This window comes from Tasmannia lanceolata, unplaced genomic scaffold (assembly GCF_043159265.1).
Source record: "Tasmannia lanceolata isolate RefF3 unplaced genomic scaffold, GAP_Taslan_0.1 ptg000013l, whole genome shotgun sequence".
NCBI classification, from domain to species: Eukaryota; Viridiplantae; Streptophyta; class Magnoliopsida; order Canellales; family Winteraceae; genus Tasmannia; species Tasmannia lanceolata.
This window is the reverse complement of record NW_027518690.1, coordinates 12,444,586-12,464,190: the sequence shown is the minus strand read 5'-3', so window position 1 is coordinate 12,464,190 and position 19,605 is coordinate 12,444,586. Positions and strand designations below refer to the sequence as shown.

The following is a 19,605-nucleotide window of genomic DNA, read 5'->3' as shown; positions in this document are numbered from 1 at the left end:
ACCCAACAAGTGATTGGCTTGGATACTATATTTTTTGCAAAAAAATGTCCATATAAAATTATTAAAATTTATAGTGGAGCCCACGTAATTGGGTGATCTCAGCCATTCAATTTTTTGAGAATCCGACTTTGATAAGCCATGGCTCTAAAGAGATCTTAACCCTCTAATTTTTGAAGGTTTAAAACGGATAGCATGGTATACAAAGCTCCACCGATCGGAGGATTAGGCTTATGAAGAAGGTTTTCAAGGTGTCGATATAGGTCGGGCCCCAACAAATGAATGGTTTAGATCACACAATTTTATGGCCCACAGTATTTTTTTCTTCTTCTTCTTGAACATGCATGCACAACCGTCCAACATATAAAAATTCTTAAAACAACACATAAAACTTATAAAAATTAGGGAAGTGTTTGGAAGACACGCTTGTGTCAGGGTAGCTCCCAACATCCTCCTAGGGGTATATTTAAAAAAGGGCAAATGATTAAAAAAATGCAAAGTTTAATGGAAATTGTTAATAAAGGGTAGTGATTTGAAAATTATAAAATAAGGGGTGTGAGGTGAGAGGAAATGTGTTTGAAGACAAATATACCCCTCCTACCTCTTTTTTCCCTCCACTATTTCACCTATCCCTATACACTATTACCTTCTCACCTACCGCCTTCTTCCTCAAGGCATTTCTAACGTGGAAAACTCCATGAGAGGGTTTTGAAGGTTGCCATTTACCTACCACCTTCTTCTTCCTCAAGGCTTCATGGAAGGTTTTTGAAGCTTGCCATTGCCATTGTAGTTTTGGAAAAAAACTCCATTGCCAACGTTTCCAAGCTCCATTGTCAATGTTTCCAAGCTCTATTACCATTGTAGTGTTGAAAAAAAAACTTCATTTGCAACGTGATAAAGGTCCATTGCCATTGTACTTTTGGAAAAAAGCCCATTGCCAACGTGATATAGCTCCATTGCCATTGTAGATTGGAAAAAAAATCTCCATTGCTTATTTGAGTGCTAAACATAGCTTCGATTAGGTTTAACATCTTCTCTTCATGTTTTCATATTTTTTGTGCTTTGATTTTTTTCACCCTATTTATAAGACTCTTTGTTTGGTTGCAATGTTTATCTTGACCTCTCTCTATCTCTCTCTATGCATACAATCATGTTTGGTTACATGTTAGAATCTAGTGGTTTCGGGGTATAAAATGTGATTCCGAAGTGGTTCCGGGGTAGAAAATGTGGTTCCCTAGTGGTTCCGAGGTATAAAATGTGGTTCCGTAGTGGTTCAAGGGTAGAAAATCTGGTTCCCTAGTGGTTCCGAGGTATAAAATGTGGTTCCCTAGTGGTTCCAAGGTATAAATTGTGGTTCTTTAGTGGTTCCGGGGTAGAAAATGTGGTTCCCTAGTGGTTCCAGGGTAGAAAATGTGGTTCCCTAATGGTTCCGAGGTATAAAATGTGGTTCCGTCGTGGTTCAAGGGTAGAAAATCTGGTTCCCTAGTGGTTCTGGGGTATAAAATGTGGTTCCCCCTAGTGGTTCCGGGGTATAAAATGTGGTTCCCTAGTGGTTCCGAGGTATAAATTGTGGTTCTCTAGTGATTCTGGGGTATAAAATGTGGTTCCCTAATGGTTCCGAGGTAGAAAATGTGGTTCCGTAGTGGTTCCGAGGTATAAAATGTGGTTCCGTAGTGGTTTCCGGGTAGAAAATGTGGTTCCCTAGTAGTTCCGGGGTATAAAATGTGGTTCCCTAGTAGTTCTGGGGTATAAAATGTGGTTCCCTAGTGGGTTCGGGGTATAAAATGTGGTTCCCTACTGGTTCCAGAGTAGAAAATGTGGTTCCATAGTTGTTTCGGGGTATAAAATGTGGTTCCCTAGTGGTTCCGGAGTAGAAAATGTGCTTCCCTAGTGGTTTTGGGGTATAAAATGTGGTTTCCTAGTGGTTCCGAGGTATAAAATGTGGTTTCATAGTGGTTCCGGGGTAGAAAATGTGGTTCCCTAGTGGTTCCGGTGTATAAAATGTGGTTCCCTAGTGGTTCCGGAGTAGAAAATGTGGTTCCCTAGTGGTTTCGGGGTATAAAATGTGGTTCCCTAGTGGTTCCGGAGTAGAAAATGTGGTTCCCTATGGTTTTGGGGTATAAAATGTGGTTCCCTAGTGGTTCCGAGGTATAAAATGTGGTTCCGTAGTGGTTCCGGGGTATAAAATGTGGTTCTCTAGTGGTTCCAGGGTAGAAAATGTGGTTCTCTAGTATTTCCGGCGTATAAAATGTGGTTCCGTAATGGTTCCGGGGTATAAAATATGGTTCCCTAGTACTTCCGAGGTATAAAATGTGGTTCCCTAGTGGTTCCGGGGTATAAAATGTGGTTCCGGAGTATAAAATGTGTTTCCGTAGTGGTTCTGAGGTATAAAATGTGGTTCCCTAGTGGTTCTGGGGTATAAAATGTGGTTCCCTAGTGGTTCCGGGGTAGAAAATGTGGTTCCCTGGTGGCCCTGGAGTAGAAAATGTGGTTCCCTAGTGGTTCCAGAGTATAAAATGTGGTTCCCTAGTGGTTTTGGGGTATAAAATGTGGTTTTGTAGTGGTTCCGGGGTATAAAATGTGGTTCCGTAGTGGTTCCGTAGTGGTTCCGGAGTAGAAAATGTGGTTCCCTAGTGTTTCCAGCGTATAAAATGTGGTTCCGTAATGGTTCCGGGGTTTAAAATATGGTTCCCTAGTAGTTCCGAGGTATAAAATGTGGTTCCCTAGTGGTTCCGGGGTATAAAATGTGGTTCCGGAGTATAGAATGTGTTTCCGTAGTGGTTCCAAGGTATAAAATGTGGTTCCCTAATGGTTCTGGGGTATAAAATGTGGTTCCCTAGTGGTTCCGGGGTAGAAAATGTGGTTCCCTGGTGGTCCTGGAGTAGAAAATGTGGTTCCCTAGTGGTTCCAGAGTATAAAATGTGGTTCCCTAGTGGTTTTGGGGTATAAAATGTGGTTCTGTAGTGGTTCCGGGGTATAAAATGTGGTTCCGGAGTGGTTCCGGAGTAGAAAATGTGGTTCCCTAGTGTTTCCGGCGTATAAAATGTGGTTCCGTAATGGTTCCGGGGTATAAAATATGGTTCCCTTGTAGTTCCGATGTATAAAATGTGGTTCCCTAGTGGTTCCAGGGTATAAAATGTGGTTCCGGAGTATAGAGTGTGTTTCCGTAGTGGTTCCGAGGTATAAAATGTGGTTCTGAGGTATAAATGTGGTTCCGTAATGGTTCTGGGGTATAAAATGTGGTTCCGAGGTATAAAATGTGGTTCCCTAGTGGTTCCCGGGTATAAAATGTGGTTCCCTAGTGGTTCCGAGGTATAAAATTTGGTTCCCTAGTGGTTCCGGGGTACAAAATGTAGTTCTCACGTCGGGCCCGTACGGGCCGGGTCGACCCGCATGTCGCCCGGATTTTTGCCGTATTTTTTAAGATGTTGTTGGGAAATGTTATCCGCACTACCGACACTCCTCACTTTATTAAAAGTACGGTATGGCCCGCACCATAGGATGATCCAAACCGTCCATTAGATGGGCCACAGCCTAAATAGGTTGTGCCCCAAAAAGCATTTCCGTAGGTTTATCCTAACCCTCTGATTAGAATGTTAGAGGGTTCGTCCTAACCCTCTATAGATCGGAGGGTTAGGATCAACCAATGGAAATGATTTTGGGGACACAACCAATTTAGGCTGTGGCCCATCTAATTGACGCTTTGGATCATCCTATGGGGGGCCATACCGTACTTTTAATTAAATGAGGAGTGCCCTCATCAAAATACAGTAGTGTGGATAACATTTCCCTTTTTTTGTATGGGAATTTGCTAGCCACCTTTGCCGAGGCAACTTCTCGGCTTGTGGCCCATCCTTTGATACAAAGATATGCAGAATTAATATGGGTGCAAAGGTGGCTAGCAAAAGCATAATTGCAAAAAATAGTAATCATTACGGATTTGTGGCTGAAGTGCTAAGTTTTAAATGAAAAATTATGAAAAAATGGAAGCAAAGTATTAAAATTACGAAAAAAAATACCAAAATGATGCACTAACATATGACAATTACCGAACTACAAAGTTTGACTGGCTTCCGTCGGAAGTCCGAACAAACCTTCGGACTTCCGAATGGAACCAATATTTTGGTTATGTATACTGGCTTATATTCGGAAGTCCGAAGTTTTGTTCGGACTTCCGACGGAAGCCAGTAGAATAGGGATAATTTCAAAAAAAATTATTTTCAAATTGAGTAAAAATTCGAAGGATAATAGGGATATACATTGTGATCTTAGTGTCATGCAGGCAACCATAAATTGAAGCTTGATTTTGATGTTTTAGAATAAAAAAATGCAAAGAAAATGGATATATCTTGAAAATGGGGAAAACAACAAAATTCAGTTTTAAGCTGAAAATTCATTTTCTTTGCATTTTGTAACACTCATTCGATAAGTTTATCATGAATAAACCCTCATGATTATCAAACCCTGTTGTAAAAGGCAACCTTCAAAACTCTTCCATGGAGTTTTCCACGTTAGAAAAGTTCTGAGGAAGAAAAAGGTCGTAGGTGAGAAGGTAATAAGTGCATAGGGATAAGTGCAAAAAGGTGAAGAGAAAAAAGAGGTAGGAGGGGTATATTTGTTCTAAAAGCCTTCTTCTCTCACTTGACAACACATTTTTTATAAATTTCAAATCACTACCCTTTATTCACAATTTAGTATAAACTTTGCATTTTTTTAATCATTTGACCTTTAAAAAAATAATAATACTAAAGAGGTCTGCTATTAATTTAATTTATTATGAAGTGGCTAGCTTCTGGTTGTAAAATTTGAAGCTCGGGTTGAGTATTCTAAAATTTTGTACCACCAGTGAGTCCACTCTGTGAGTTGAGCGAGTTTCTAAAAATTTGACATGATACTATCAAAGTGACTCTTATGACGATCAATCCTGCCAATCAATTTATGGGTCCGGAACCATATGTGTAATCCTGACCGTTGATCTTGTAGACCATTATAACGCGATCCATTGTCCGATGAGGAATGAAATGAGCATCTCAAAATAAAGGATTCTTTAAAAAAAAATAAGAGATTTAGGTCATGTTTGGCCAGCGTGAAAAAGTATTCCATGGAATATTTGTTGGGCTCACATAGAATCGATAATAGGGTAAGAAAATCCTCCAATATTCTACTTTTAATTAAATTTTAGTTTTAAATCAGTAATTAAGTAAATTAGATTTATACTTTTAATTTTTATTTATGGAAAAATTGCCGATTGGGGACACCAAAATATAAGAATTGTGAACCGGGGACACACTTTGAAAAATTGTTAGAGAGGGACGAAAATGGGGTTATCAAGTCTCTAAAAGGGGGTTATCAACCCTCTAAATGGGGTTATCAAACTCTCAAAAGGTGTTTATCAACCCTCTTTTAACAAGTTCTCAAAAGTGTGTCCCCCATTCACAATTCTTGTATTTTGGTGTCCCCCATTGGAGATTTTTCCTTTATTTATTATAGGGAATTTAGTTCAACACTCCCTTTTGATAATAGTAGCAACTCAGTTTATTAAAGAGTTCCGATATTGTTTTTGATAGGGAGTTTTAACTTTTAATACACATGAATGGCTAATGTGAAAAGTGCAATAATAAGAGAGGTGTGGTGTTATTAAAACAAGGGAGTGTGGAGGTCATGGAGATTTGCTAGGGACCCTCGTGGAAGGCATTTCGCGGCAGGGCTGTTGCATGTGAGAGCAGGCACTTCGGCCTTCGTGAATTAAATGAGTAAGACAAAATCTGAGGCTGTGTGGCTGCTCTCACATGCAACAGCCCAACCGCAAAATGCCAAAATGCCTTTTACGAAGTTCCCTAGCAAATCCCTATTAATTAATAGCCTAACTTCTTGAGTCCAAATATAAAATAAAACTTAATGAGGAAACGGAATAGAAGACAAGTTTCACTGATGTTGATGATGATATTTCTATTTGAAGATATCTCCAATGGGTGCATTTGGATTGCCGGAATCAGAGCTGGAATCGATATCCTATTCTGATTCCAACGTTTGGTTCGAAAAAAAAATAAAAATGAACAGAATGAAAGGGGTGGAAATGACTTTGGGGTGGAATTAAATAGGGGGAAATGCTGGAATCTGTTTCCCGCCCCAATAGGTGGTATTCTAATTTTGCTCCTGCCTGAATGAAATTTTTTTGAGTTAAATTTTTTTTCCATGCCTTATCCAAGTTTAAAAGGAATAGGAATTGAATTATGATACTGATTCTGATTCCTGGTTCTGGTAATCTAAATGATGTAGAAGTGGTGGTCGAGATCTTTCCAACGCACAAGAATTACTCAATCTAATATGAGACGAGGGAGATATGTCCATTTGAAGATAGAGATATCTCCTGTGGGTGCGTTTGGATTGCCGGAATTAGAGCTGGAATCGATATCCTATTCTGATTCCAGCATTTGGTTCAAAAAAATGAAATTTTTTTATTCTAATTTTTTTATACCTTTCCAAGTTAATAGGAATAGGAATAGGAATTGGATTCTGATATCAATTCTGATTCTTAAAATGATACCCCCACAGTACGGTGACAAGTCGCTCTTAACAAAATTGAGTTTTATTTTTCTATTGAGTTTTTTCTCTCCTATTCTATTAGCGTCAAAATTCTTTGATTGCAACCCGGGGATGTGGCTCTTTGGCTTAAAATCATGGGTATGCTCCCCATTGATGCGAGTTCAAATCCCCCAAAGCTTACCTGATGCGCGAGGTTTACGGGTGATTGCGTGCATCCGTACGGAATAGTCCTGCCCTAAAAATTGGCGTGGGGATACCCTATGTCATCAGAAAGAAAAAAAAAAAAAAAAAAAAAAAAAATCTTTGATTGCATACATTTTCTTTTTGGGGTTCATTTTCCACAATTCACCTTGGGTCTGTTTGGATGCTAGGAAAGGAATGGAATGTAAAGGGAATTATGTGACGATATTGGCACTACCATATTTTGATAATTGCACTAACTCACCTTGTCTTTTCTTTTCTAATTGGGTTCTGAGATTTTGAGGAATTGTAATCACCTTTGACAGGTGGTTAAATAATAAAAGACGAGGTGAGTTAGTGCAATTATCAAACAGGTAGTGCCAATATCATAAACCATAATTCAACCAAGCAAAATAGCTTCAAATTAGCCAAAAATGTAAAATATAAGAGATTTGCTAGCCAATTTCGTGGAAAGTCATTTTGGGGTTGGCTTGTGCGTGTGAGAACAGCCACAAGTCAACCTGTGTGGCTGTGCTCACATGCAAAAGCCAGCTGCAAAATAGCTTTCCACAAAATTGGCTAGCAAATCCCATATAATATCCTCCCTATGCTCCCTACAATTCTACAATGCACATTAGGGCACATTCAGTCCAAAAGTGGTCGATGAGATTTCTTCAAAACTCTTTACACAGAACTTTAAGATTTTGTATTTGGATTTGAGTTTCGGACACAAAATACACCAATCATCCTCATGCTCATGTTGAGAGAGAGAGAAGCAAGGGTAAAGGTAATTACCACAATTATTGATTTCCAAATAATGTCTTGCAGAACAGATGAAAATCGTATATTTTTTTCACTGTAGTAGCTGACTTGGAAATATAAGGATATGATCCAGTTCCAAATCTCAATTGCAAATGTGAGAAATCCAAATCTAAATCTTTGGGTTATCCAAACGTAAATGAAAAATATAACAATAAACCATGCTAATGCTTTGCTAACAGGGATTAGGGGTCTATCACTCTTACTTGAGATCATAGCCACAAAGTGGGCTATAAAAATGCTAAAATGACAGGTGGTTGTTGGGCTCATTCCTAAGAAACTCTTTGGCCCCATTTGCGCCAAAAGCAACGGTCTCAATTGCACATAGATGGCTCCATGTGGCATTCTAGACCATTGATCTTTGCATAAACAATGTGTTGCCACACCATCAAATGTTTGAGAATCTCTCAACTTGAAGTTCCATTCTCCTCTATGATGTGGCAACATAGGGTTTATGAATTTTTTGTGTTTTTTATGTACATTAACATGAGAAATGATATTAACACCCTCTTTTCTAGTATTTTCTTCCCCTTTGTTTGTCTTTTCAAAAAATAACTGCAATTCCACCCCTTTTGATTGTCTTTTCTCGCTATATGAAGTCATTTTAGAGAACTAACAAACAAAAGGGGGGTGATAAACTGATAATGATGGGAAAGGTAGAAAAGTGAGTCCAACACCCCCAATTCCCATTCACAATCTCCTTTAGGCATTTTGATAATGGCATCATAATTAGAAATTGAGAGTATCTTTGTAACTTTTAACAGCCTTTAAAAGCAAATCAGAAAAAGTGTAAATTAAATATTTGATTGTCATTATAGAAACAAGGGAGTGTGAATATCAGTTCTCAAAATGTCTCCCCTCTACACACAAAAATTTCCCTCTTAGAGAGGAAACCTAACATGCATTCACATTGTGAATTGAATTTCATTCCTCAGAGAGAGAAAGAGCCACAAGAATACAACCCTATAACATTATTATATCCAGCAAAAGATCTTTAATGCCTCATGCAACTCCCACCCACCTTCCTATTTTGTTTGCCTGAGCCAATATGTATTGATAACATTTTCCTTCCCTCACCACATCAAAACTCATACAAGCTTAAACAAATACATCTCATGAGAAATGATATCCTCACTTCTTTGTTTTGATAATGGCACTACTCACTTTAATAAACACTGTCCCAATTGGTTGTTGATAGCACTATGTGAATTGTCAAATTCAACTACTTAGAAAAGGTGGGGAATAAGGAGAGGAGTGTTATTATCAAAATATAAATATGGGAATGCAGATATCATTTCCCTATTTTTAGCTCTCTTTATTGGTCTAGTATTAGTACAACCAGCACTATCACAAGTTCACAACAATAGTCTTCTGATCACATGACAGCATTAAAGAATTGCAGAAACATCACCATCTTAGCCAACACAGCTCCTACACTAAAATTTCAAAAATACCCTATAAGCTTTGTGACATTTCTCAAAAACCCATCAAAAAAGAGGTTATTTTATTTTCAAAGACTGCAATCATGCACCCACAATTTTATTTTTTTAAAATGAAGCAACATCACCATCTTATCCACGACCATTCCTACAACAAAATTTCACAGACCCCTATCAGTGTTGTGAGATTTCTAAAAAACTCTTCAAACTACATGGTTTACTATATACTTTTTCACCCATAAGTATAACTAAAAAAATGTCTGGGACAAATAAACAGAAAGAGAAAAACTTTGTGAGATTTCAAAAAAAAAAAAAAAAAAAACCCTTTACCAAACTACAGTACACAAAATCAACAAATAAACAGAAAGAAATAAACTTAGTGAGATTTCTCAAAAAACACTTTACCAAACAGGAGTGTTTATTTTATTTCCAATCCATGAATTAGCACTCATTTGCAGAAACATCACCATTTAATCCACCACCACTCCAACAAAATTTAACATAGACCCCTATAAAATTTGTGAGATCCTAAAACCCCCATCAAACTACAAGGTTTACCATGTACCTATTCATCCATATGACTATTAAAATGTCGGTAGAAAAGACTAGAAAAAATAAACAAAAAGATCAATATAGGGAGATTTCTCAAAAAACCCTTTAGTCATTCACCAAACTAGAGTGTTTATTTTATTTCCAATCCATGTCTGATCACCCACATTAAGAAAAAAAAATGTCTGTGACAAATAAACAAAGACAGAGAAACAGATATTCCTTTTGCATTCACACTTGCAACAAAATCACAACACCTAGTAGAAGAAAAGAAATGGAAAATGAGGGTTATAAGTCAAAAAAGAAAAAAAAGAAAAAAAGAGACTAATGGTTTTTTTTTTTTTTTATGGGTAAGCACTAATGGGTTTAGAGATGGCATCCAAAGCAATTGCAAATCTTGGGTGTAAAAGAGCTCCTTTTTTGTTCAAAAATTGCAACAGAATCACAACCCCTAAGAAGAAAAGAAATGAAGCTTAGGGTTTATAAGGACAAAAAAGAAAATGTGGGTTTAGAGATGGCATCCAAAGCAATTGCAGGTCTTGGGTATGAAAGAGCAGTAACCAAAGGGTCTATTGGGTATATTACAGTTCATGGCAAAACAGCAAGGAGAAGGCAAGCAAAGACCCTTGGGCCCACCACAACAAGTACAGAGAGCACATATCTGAAAGCCCCCAAGCCTTCTACGGGTCTCATTCAGCACCATAGACCCAAGCCCTGGCTCTACCAAAGGCTTCATCTCAGACCCATTCCATAAACCCTAATCCAAAAAGGGGGCAAAGATTAAAAAACTCCCATTAAAGAAAACCCACAGAATTAAAAAAAATAATGCAGATAAAGAGAAGAGGTTTTAAGAACTCACCTGAAAGGGAGTTAATCCATCGATAATAGAGGCTAAGATCAAGAGAATGAAGAGGTGAGAGAGAACCCTAAAGCCAGACATGTTGCTCTAGCTTTGAGGAGGGGTGGGAAAAGGTTTTGCTCCTTTTATCAGAAGGGAGAGAAATGGGGGTTTGTGGGTTTTTTAGCAATGTATGTAATGGGAGTGGTATTATCAATTATGTGGGTAGTGTTTATTTTTGGGAGGGGAAGAAGAGTTGGTTGGAGGAGGGGTTTGGATCAGTGGGAGGTTTTGTCTTTGTGTGGATTTCCTCTCTCAATTGATTGTGAAAATAAGGGCTCAAAGCCCTCTGGACAATTTCCTAGAGAGGAAATTTAAAAGACCAAAATTGCCTTCAATGGGAGAATACTTACACCATATATATCTTTAGGGTAGTGATTATAGCACTACCATGTTTTAATAATTGCACTTACTCATCTTGCCTTTTCTGTTTTAAACAACTGTCAAACGTTAATTAAAACAAAAAGGACAAGCTGAGTTTGTGCAATTATTAAAACATGATACAGCCAATATCAGTAGCATATCTGTATTGGTTGGAAATGGAAAAGGAAGTGACATTTACGCCCCTTTTGATCACTAGGGACACCTAGCGCAGTGTATCAATGGCAAAAAGTGAGCTAATGTACTTTATTGGTCTAGTGGCTTCTTTTTTTTTATGGGTAAGCTGGGGTTAGGCGGACCTCTACCAGATATATTAATAAGAGAAAAGGTATGCAATAAGATCAAGACAACCCCTCACAGAGACGAGGAGGAGAACAAGCTCTAACAAACTAGAGCAGAAAACAAACTAACGAGACAACCCCAAACAAGTCGGAAGGGGGGCAACCCAAACACAAAAAAGCTCAAGAGAGCAAAATTCCACAAATAAAAACAATAAAAGAAAAAACACGACCAGGGGATTCAAACAGCCCTTAGAACCACCCGAAGCAAGCAAAAAACCATCACTACCTTTTCCCGAGGTTGAAGAAGTGGAGGCCGTTGGATGTGGGAGAAAGGAAAGATAGAGGGGCTTTGTTCCTCTTTTTTTGGACAAGGTGCCAAACCTCATCTTCCGCAGCAGAGGGGGATGAGACTGATTTCAATTTCTCCATTTGAATTGCATTACGCCGGGTGGTGCTGTCGATAGATGGATCAGGTTCCTTGGCTGCAAGGGCGGCATATCTATTTGGATTGTTGATGGCAATTTGATGGAGATCCTCCCTTCCCTTGGGAATATTCTTTATAAGAGAAGAAACAGATGGATGGGGATGGGGAAGGGTGGCATCACTGTGCTTTTGAATTTCCCTCCATTCTTTACGGATCGGAGCTTGAGGCTGCCTTGTGTTAAGATCACAGTTTTCTGAAAAGTGACTAAAGTCCCTACAATTTGTGCAAGCTCGCGGTTTCCATTCATAAGTGATCGGTTGGTTGATCTCTCCCTTGGAGGTCTTCAACTTGATGGAATCTGGAAGGGATTGATCAACATTTACTTGAACGCAAAAGCGAGCGTACTTGAGTCCGGTGGCATCCGCAGTGGTCTAGTGGCTTTGATTGCAAAGTACACTGACAAATGCGTATCCCCGGTGATAAAAGGGGCGTAAATATCATTTCCCAATGGAAAACCTATAAATTTAAAGTTTACTTTTAACTTTTAAATACCTAACAAATGCAAATTTCATCATAGCTACTCAATATCTTATACAAGAGGGTTATAGGCCCCATAAATTGGCTCTGATGATTTCGATCTGTAACATGAGATGCATAAAGTGAGATTAATAAAAGAGAATTTAAATTTTATTATTATTATTGAGGAAAGTGTCCTGAGCTCGAGCTCAGATAAGCTAATCTAAGTTCGAGCTCAAAAACACATGTGGCTCCACATTTTTTTGGGATCCAAAGCATTCATTTGGAAGGCCCTTCCATAGATAGGGTGTGTAGCAAAAATCAGCCATGTAGGATCATTCTAACCCAATCAAAGATGGAGGTGAAAATGGACAGACAATATGTGTCCATGTTTCTGTCCATGTTTCTGCCCATTTTTTCCCTCCACAAATGGCAGGGTTAGGATGATCCTACAAGGCTGATTTTTGGTACACACCATATCCATGGAAAGGCCTTCCAAATGAATGCTTTGAATCCCCCCAAAAATGTGGGGCCATAAGTGTTTTTGAGCTATAGCTCAGATAAGCTTATCTAAGTTATAGCTCAGGAACACTTTACTCATTATTATTATTATTATTATTATATTTGATTTTTATTTTATATTTGTTTACTATAAATAAAGCTTTGATAAGGAAATATTAATCTTTAAACTAGGCTTTTGAGTAACCTACCTCTTACTAAACTAACTACTATGCTCAACCTAAAATAATAATTATTCCTAGTTAAAACTAATTAAGAAAGTACCCTAAAAATGAAATTAAACTAAGAAATAAAATAAAATATAATATAATCTATATATAAATGACTCCATTAATACTTATGATAAATAGCATCCAAATGCCATATTCCAAAAGAGGTTTCGCATTCTAAATATGTGAGCTTTCCAGCATCACCCATCCAATTTATTCCTTCCCATCTCCTTTTCCTCCTGCCATTTTTATTGCCCTCTCCCTGCCTCCTATATCTCTACCTCCTTTCTTCATCGAATTATTCCGTAAGTCTCAACTCTATGATCTTCTTACCGATTTTTATTTAATTTCCAGAACTTTCATTTCTATTTTTGTCTCTATAATGGGTGGTGCTTTGATTCTTAGAGGTTGGCAGGGGTGTATTCCATGAAGCTGCAGAAATTGGGCAATTTTTTTATTTTTTTTTTCTCTAGATAGTGTGGCTTTCATATTTGTGAAATTTCTGGGTTTCTGGTTAAGGCTAACAGGTGGGCTTCTTATTATTTAAGAAATATTTGCTGGAATGCAAAAGGAAAATCAACCATCACCTTTCTACAAAGTCCAATCTTGGTTTTACCCTAAACCCTTCTCTCTCTCTCTCTCTCTCTCTCTCTCTCTCTCTCTCTCTCTCTCTCTCTCTCCTGTTTTTTTTCCATTTTTTCCGTTTTCTTTTGCAGTTGAGTAGCCTTTCCCATACATAATCCCCATATTTTTCAAAACCATCTAGAATCGCCTCTCACGTTTTTTGTTTCCATATGATGCTTCTCTTTCCAGGTTTACATATTTAATGTAGAACATATAGAACCTGAAGATGTACCAGATCCAGGAAAACACATCAAATTGTCATGTTCTACTACAAGGGCATCTTGGGTTAGTGGAATTTTGGCTTTTGTTTAATCTTTCTTTTAAATTCTTCCTACCAAATTAAAAAGTTATTTGGAAGACAAGGGGCCAACCTTGTGCTGTCTCTATTGCTTCTGATGTTCCTGTTACAAGATCTCGAGTTCTTTCTTATCTGTTTCTTGACGTTTTAACCCGCCAATAACTATTAAATCTTCCATCATTTGCTTCTTCCTTATGGTCCGCTTATCGATCCTTCCTTTCAAAACATTCTATTTCCTTTTTGTTTTTGAATTGGTTTGAATTGGCCAGGAATTTGGTAGATCTGGAAGAGCTTCTACTGGCTATGTCATATAAGTTGGGGCAAAGGTGAGTTTATAGGAGACCTCTAGAGTATGTTGCCAGAAGGAGATTTATGTATTCTCATTGTACAAAATGAAGTGTTTTATCACCCACCCCAAACTGATGCTATATGTACCATGTCCAAGTACATGTGGCTATTTTAGATCTTTAGATGTGGCTGGTTTTTATGCCTCATTTTCTAGCTTTATTACAATTTAGATTTATATTTTTGGGTGGGAAATCCATAAGAAATGAAAGATGCAATTAGAGATATGGAAATGAATACGCGTTGGTCCTCATTGATGTAATTAGAGATATGTTTCCTATTATAACTTTGGTTCTCATTGTAAATTCCCACCCATTAAATTTTAATCGGGCTTCCATTTTTTGATAATTTCTCTTCATTGTTATATCTGTTTGAATTTCAAGTATGTGCAATACTTAATATTTTGTATGAAGTTTTTGATTTAGTGATTGGTAAAACTGTTTTTTAATGCTTATGAATCATGTCGAACTGCGGGTGATATTCTTTCTCCTCAGACATTTTCAAAGAATATAATACCCTTAGGGCCTGTTCAGTTGCACCCTTGAAAGAGAAAAGAAACGGAAAAGGGAGGCCTTTTCTGTGGAAACGAGCTTAAATGGTCGTTTTGTTGGCGAGAGACGGAAAGCGCTAGGATTTTGCACGTCTCACGTGGAATCCCACTTATCTCGCGTGGCAAGGCCATTTCCACCGTTTCAAATCTGTGAAATTTAGTCGGATTTCATTTTCCTTTCCGAGACTTCCGTCGAAATTGCGCCCAAATCTAACGAAGCAACCAGAGAGATTAGATTGGAAACTTGAAATATTTCATTACCCAAAACCCATTACATATTCCTCCTTTCCAAAATCAATCTTACTATAAAAAAAAACCCTTGACCAAAAGGGAGGAAAAATAGACAATAAGGGTGGGTTTTAATTTAACTACCAAAACCATAGAGGGTCATACCCTGCCTCTTAAGGGCATAAACAACATCCATTGCCGTCACAGTCTTCCTCCTAGCATGCTCAGTATAAGTAACAGCATCACGAATAACGTTCTCCAAGAAGATCTTAAGAACCCCTCTTGTTTCTTCATAAATAAGACCACTAATACGCTTCACACCACCTCTACGAGCCAATCGCCGAATTGCAGGCTTGGTAATCCCCTGAATGTTACCCTCAACACCTTCCTATGACGCTTTGCGCCACCCTTTCCTAGCCCTTTTCCTCCCTTCCCTCTTCCTGACATTTTTTTTTTCAAACTCTATAAAACCCTCGGAAATAGAAAAATGCTTTGCTTCAGCAGTTTAGCTTGTGCAAGTGTAACTGCTTAGCTTAGCTTAGCTTAGATAAGTCCAAAGCTGTGAGTATAGATAAGTCCAAAGTACGTAGCTTTCATGGCCATTAAATGAATGTTGCCATCTATTTTTGTCTTTTCTGATCCCATCTCTCATCTCCAAACAGTTTCTGTGAGTAGATAAGTCCACAGCTTGTGCATGTGTAACTTGGGGATTTGGTTAGCAACCTGGCAATTGCATGTCTCTGATGGCTGCCACTTGTATAATTGTATAAAGTTGAATCGAATGCAATAAAGAGCCTCAAGTGTCTCTTTTGTCGTTAACAAATTAAATGAGTTCCACTAATATCTTGAATAACAAGAACCGACTCCAAATAGATAGATGCTCAGAGATGAACATTAGAGTGGAAATCAGGATTGTGCTCAAACGACCAACATAGCCTCTTTAATTGCATTAGCATGGTTTGTTAAACAATTTGGATACAAGGTTCACAACTCCATGGCTATAGTATTTGGAATCCACAGTTCTACATTTTGTTTGGATTTGGGAATTATTTTTACCAAGCCATGTGTTGAAGACCAGCTGCCACTTACATTTTGTTGAAGACCAGTTGTCACTTGTGAAGCTTGTGAACATATTCCCATAACAAGCTCCTTTTGCATACTGTTGAGGTTGGAAATCTGTCAAGGAGGTAGAGGAAATCCATAACAAGATTGACTTCTTAAGGAGGTAGAGGAAATCTGCTTCTTTAGTTTTTTTGAGTATTTATTTCTGTTAGTGGACTATTTGGTAGGGCTTAGGGGGCGTAACTTGCTTTATATCTAGTAAAGAACATATTTTGTGCTATTTCTTTTCCGTTTCCTGGCAACTGAATGCACATTCCTACTGTTTCTTTTCCGTTTTCTGGCAATTGAATGCGCACTCATACTGCTTTCTTAGCAGTTTCTTTTCCTTTCCATTTCTTTCTGCCACGTCATTTCCTTTTCTTTTCCGTTTCCTTCACGCAACTGAACAGGCCCTTAGAGTCAATTTGGATATCAATGGGATGTGTTGCGAATTGGGTCTACTACTCTGATCTCACACCAACACCATGTTTGGTTTATGTTGCTATAGCCGGCCAAAACTGACCCAAATAAGATCAGCCCACTCTAGGCCAATTTCAAGTGACCATATATAAAATGCACGTGAAATGAAATTACAGTGGTCTTGACTTTATGCGATAGTAGCCATGCCTATCACACTTCCTTTCAAAACTCTTACAATTATGTATAACATTCTCCCCTTCTTTCGTCATAACAATGTATTCAATGTCTCAATCTATGAGTAAGTTTGTAGCTTCAAGTCTCTCATTCTTTATTGACCCTTTTTGTTTTAGTTTTTGAGAATTAGTTTCATTTCTACACTGAATATTTGACTCAACTGTATTTAACTTTTGGACTCATAATCCAAAACTTAAAGAGCCTAACATAACCGTGTGGGTGGGTTTCAAGTAACTGGGAGTCTGCGACTTTGTAAACACCATGTTTATTTCCGCATGATTTAGTTGGTAATATCCAATATCTGTTTATTTAAACACATAATTTCAATAGAAGGCTTTCAAAAACAATAATAATAATAATACGCACTTGCACGTTTTCTCTAAAAATTAAGCCCAAATCGAAAACATTCTGAGTTCGACCTAAGAATTCCTTTATTATAAAAAAAAAAAAAAAAAAAATAAATAAATAAATTTAAATATCAAAATTATCAAAGAAAAATTGTTCTACCTATGTGCATTTAATAAACTCTATGTATAGGGCAAAAATCTGAGAAAAAAAATATCCAAATTGTTGTGGGACAAAAGGTTTGAAATTAAAATGAATTTAGTTTGATTAAATTTGCACAAATGAAACTGGTTGGTATTTTTATTTTATTTTTAGTTATTTCAAAAATGGTGAATTCAAATCAAGTGAAGTGGGTGCATTTTTGAAGGAGTTCTTCATTCTTATAGGGGATTTTGAGGCCGATTATTTTAAAGAATCATGGGAAGTTTTAAAAATATTTTAATACTAGGGTTAAATACTATAAGAAGGGATAATTAACACACTTTAGACACCAAAATTCCTTTGACAGAGGACATGAAGTGTCTGAATTTCAGAGCCAATGAAAAACAAAATTTCATCATCTGAGCTGACCAACTTCATAAAGGTCATCCAGATCCCTGAATGTGTCTCCTATTCATGTCTGAATTTCAAAGCCAATGGAAAACAAAATTTCATCATCTGTGCTGACCAACTTCATAAAGGTCATCCAGATCCCTGAATGTGTCTCCTATTCATGTCTGAATTTCAAAGCCAATGGAAAACAAAATTTCATCATCTGTGCTGACCAACTTCATAAAAGGTCATCCAGATCCCTGAATGTGTCTCCTATTCATGTCTGAATTTCAAAGCCAATGGAAAACAAAATTTCATCATCTGAGCTGACCAACTTCATAAAGGTCATCCAGATCCCTGAATGTGTCTCCTCATAGAAAGTCATCAAGTCAAAAACTTCAAAAATATGAACAGCAAGGCATGTCAGGTCTTGAAGGCTTTGCTCTCACCAAATATACATGTTAGGGATTTTTTTTTATATATCTAAAAGATTTTCTTATGGCCAAAGGGATAAGTCTAGTAAAACTTTTAGTGCAACTCAAGGCTGAGGTAGGGAGCTCTTGTTTTCAAAGAGGCAGGGTCGACATTTTGTATCAAAATGCTTGAATTTTTGCTGAGGGAATGAGGCTGGACTTTCTTTAAACTGGAAGTGCAGAAGTTAAGTGACATTTTCGTGGGTTTTCATTGTTTGATTACACATGAAAAAGGTAACTTAAACTGCAGTAGCTCCAGTTCTATCTACAGGATAACCTTCAATCAACAATGATCTCTCTAAATAAGTCATAATCATATCATTTCCTTTTAAATCATGATAACATAAAAATTTCTTCAGAAAACAATTTGTGAGAAAGGTTTCTCTTGCAATCCAAACAGGGCCTTAATGTTGGACAGGTGAGTTTCTCGTAGTAAGAAGAGTAGCTATGAACCTGGTAGACCATTCCCATGGGAGTGGTGAAGGGAGGACCACAATTGGAAGAAGAAAAAACAAACCATTGGGGAAATCCTGTGCTTGGAATCAAGATGAAAGCAAATATTTTGGAGCTCTAAGTAGACAAGAATGTTATAATTAGCATGTACTATTGGAGTTTCATCTAGTTTAGAACATTATGTTTTCTACTGAAACCCCATCTAAATATTTGAACAATCACAGAAAAAATCTTTACAGGGTAATCTACATCTATTGCAGTAATTCAGTTTCCATGAACTAGTCTTGAAGATGAGAGACTCTTGGGACCTTCACCTAGCTGCCATAATACTACTAGTAAAAAATGCATGAAACCCAAATCACAACCACCTATTTCTTGAGTCCAATTATCATGTAACCACCAAAAGAAACAAAACACTCCCTTGATTTTTATAATGGCTCCTACTAACTTCTTTTCTTCATGGAAATAGTACATTTATTCCTCAATAATCAAAACCAGTGATCCAATCACTGTTTTCATTTTCTCATCATTCCTGTGAACCAAAGGCAGAAATTTCCAAAGATACCCCAAAAATGCATAAATCTTTTTCTATCAATACGCCATGGGTCCATCTTGAATCATCCCAAAAATCATCTTCCAGTCCTTGTTTAGTTCTCCAAGCCTCTTTTTCCCCATAGTTTGTCCCATTTAAGCACCATTTATAACAATAATTTCTCTCTACGAAAGGTAAATCCCTTGCCTCACTACCACTCATGGTGATATTGACCAAATCTTCAATTCTCACAGATGACTTCTAATTCTCTATTGTACTCCAAAATTTGCAATCCCTTTGTCCACAACTAGAGAAAAAAAATTCTCTTAACCCTGATTAGATTATCTAGGAAAAATACCCTTTTTAAGTTTCTACCGCCTGCCACTGGTGTTTTTCATTTTCTTCACTGACCGAAACATATACAGAGAATGGATGGATCCAAACTTCTTTCAGTGATGCAAACATTTTATGGGATACTTTGTAGTAGTTTCTGAAATACAAAGAAAGTACCAGCCCTGAGTAATATATCCATAATACCTTTTGAGATCCATGGATGATGCTTGTCTGACATTATCTGTAGACTAGTTTACTGCAACATTAATGGCAATGATTCTACTTAAAAGCTACTCAAAAGTGTTGTCAATGAAAGGATTTTCAGCCTAGCATCCAGAAAGAAACCTTTTTCAAATGAACCTACTTGCTGTATCCTGAAT

At 37.4% G+C, this 19,605-nt stretch overlaps 2 long non-coding RNA genes and 1 pseudogene across 2 annotated transcripts; 1 reads left to right on the top strand and 2 right to left on the bottom strand.

The window, feature by feature from the left end:
* Nucleotides 1–9,645: 9,645 nt before the first annotated feature.
* Nucleotides 9,646–10,749, bottom strand: LOC143890818 (uncharacterized). The gene is made up of 2 exons (XR_013255252.1): nucleotides 10,390–10,749; nucleotides 9,646–10,287 (listed from the first exon to the last, which is right to left on the bottom strand). It is a non-coding gene; the product is annotated as an uncharacterized LOC143890818 (long non-coding RNA).
* A 2,165-nt stretch (nucleotides 10,750–12,914) lies between these two features.
* LOC143890817 (uncharacterized) lies at nucleotides 12,915–14,445 on the top strand. Its single transcript, XR_013255251.1, has 3 exons — nucleotides 12,915–13,367; nucleotides 13,572–13,667; nucleotides 13,950–14,445. It is a non-coding gene; the product is annotated as an uncharacterized LOC143890817 (long non-coding RNA).
* A 345-nt stretch (nucleotides 14,446–14,790) lies between these two features.
* On the bottom strand, nucleotides 14,791–15,253 carry LOC143890816 (histone H4-like; annotated as a pseudogene).
* Nucleotides 15,254–19,605: the final 4,352 nt, after the last annotated feature.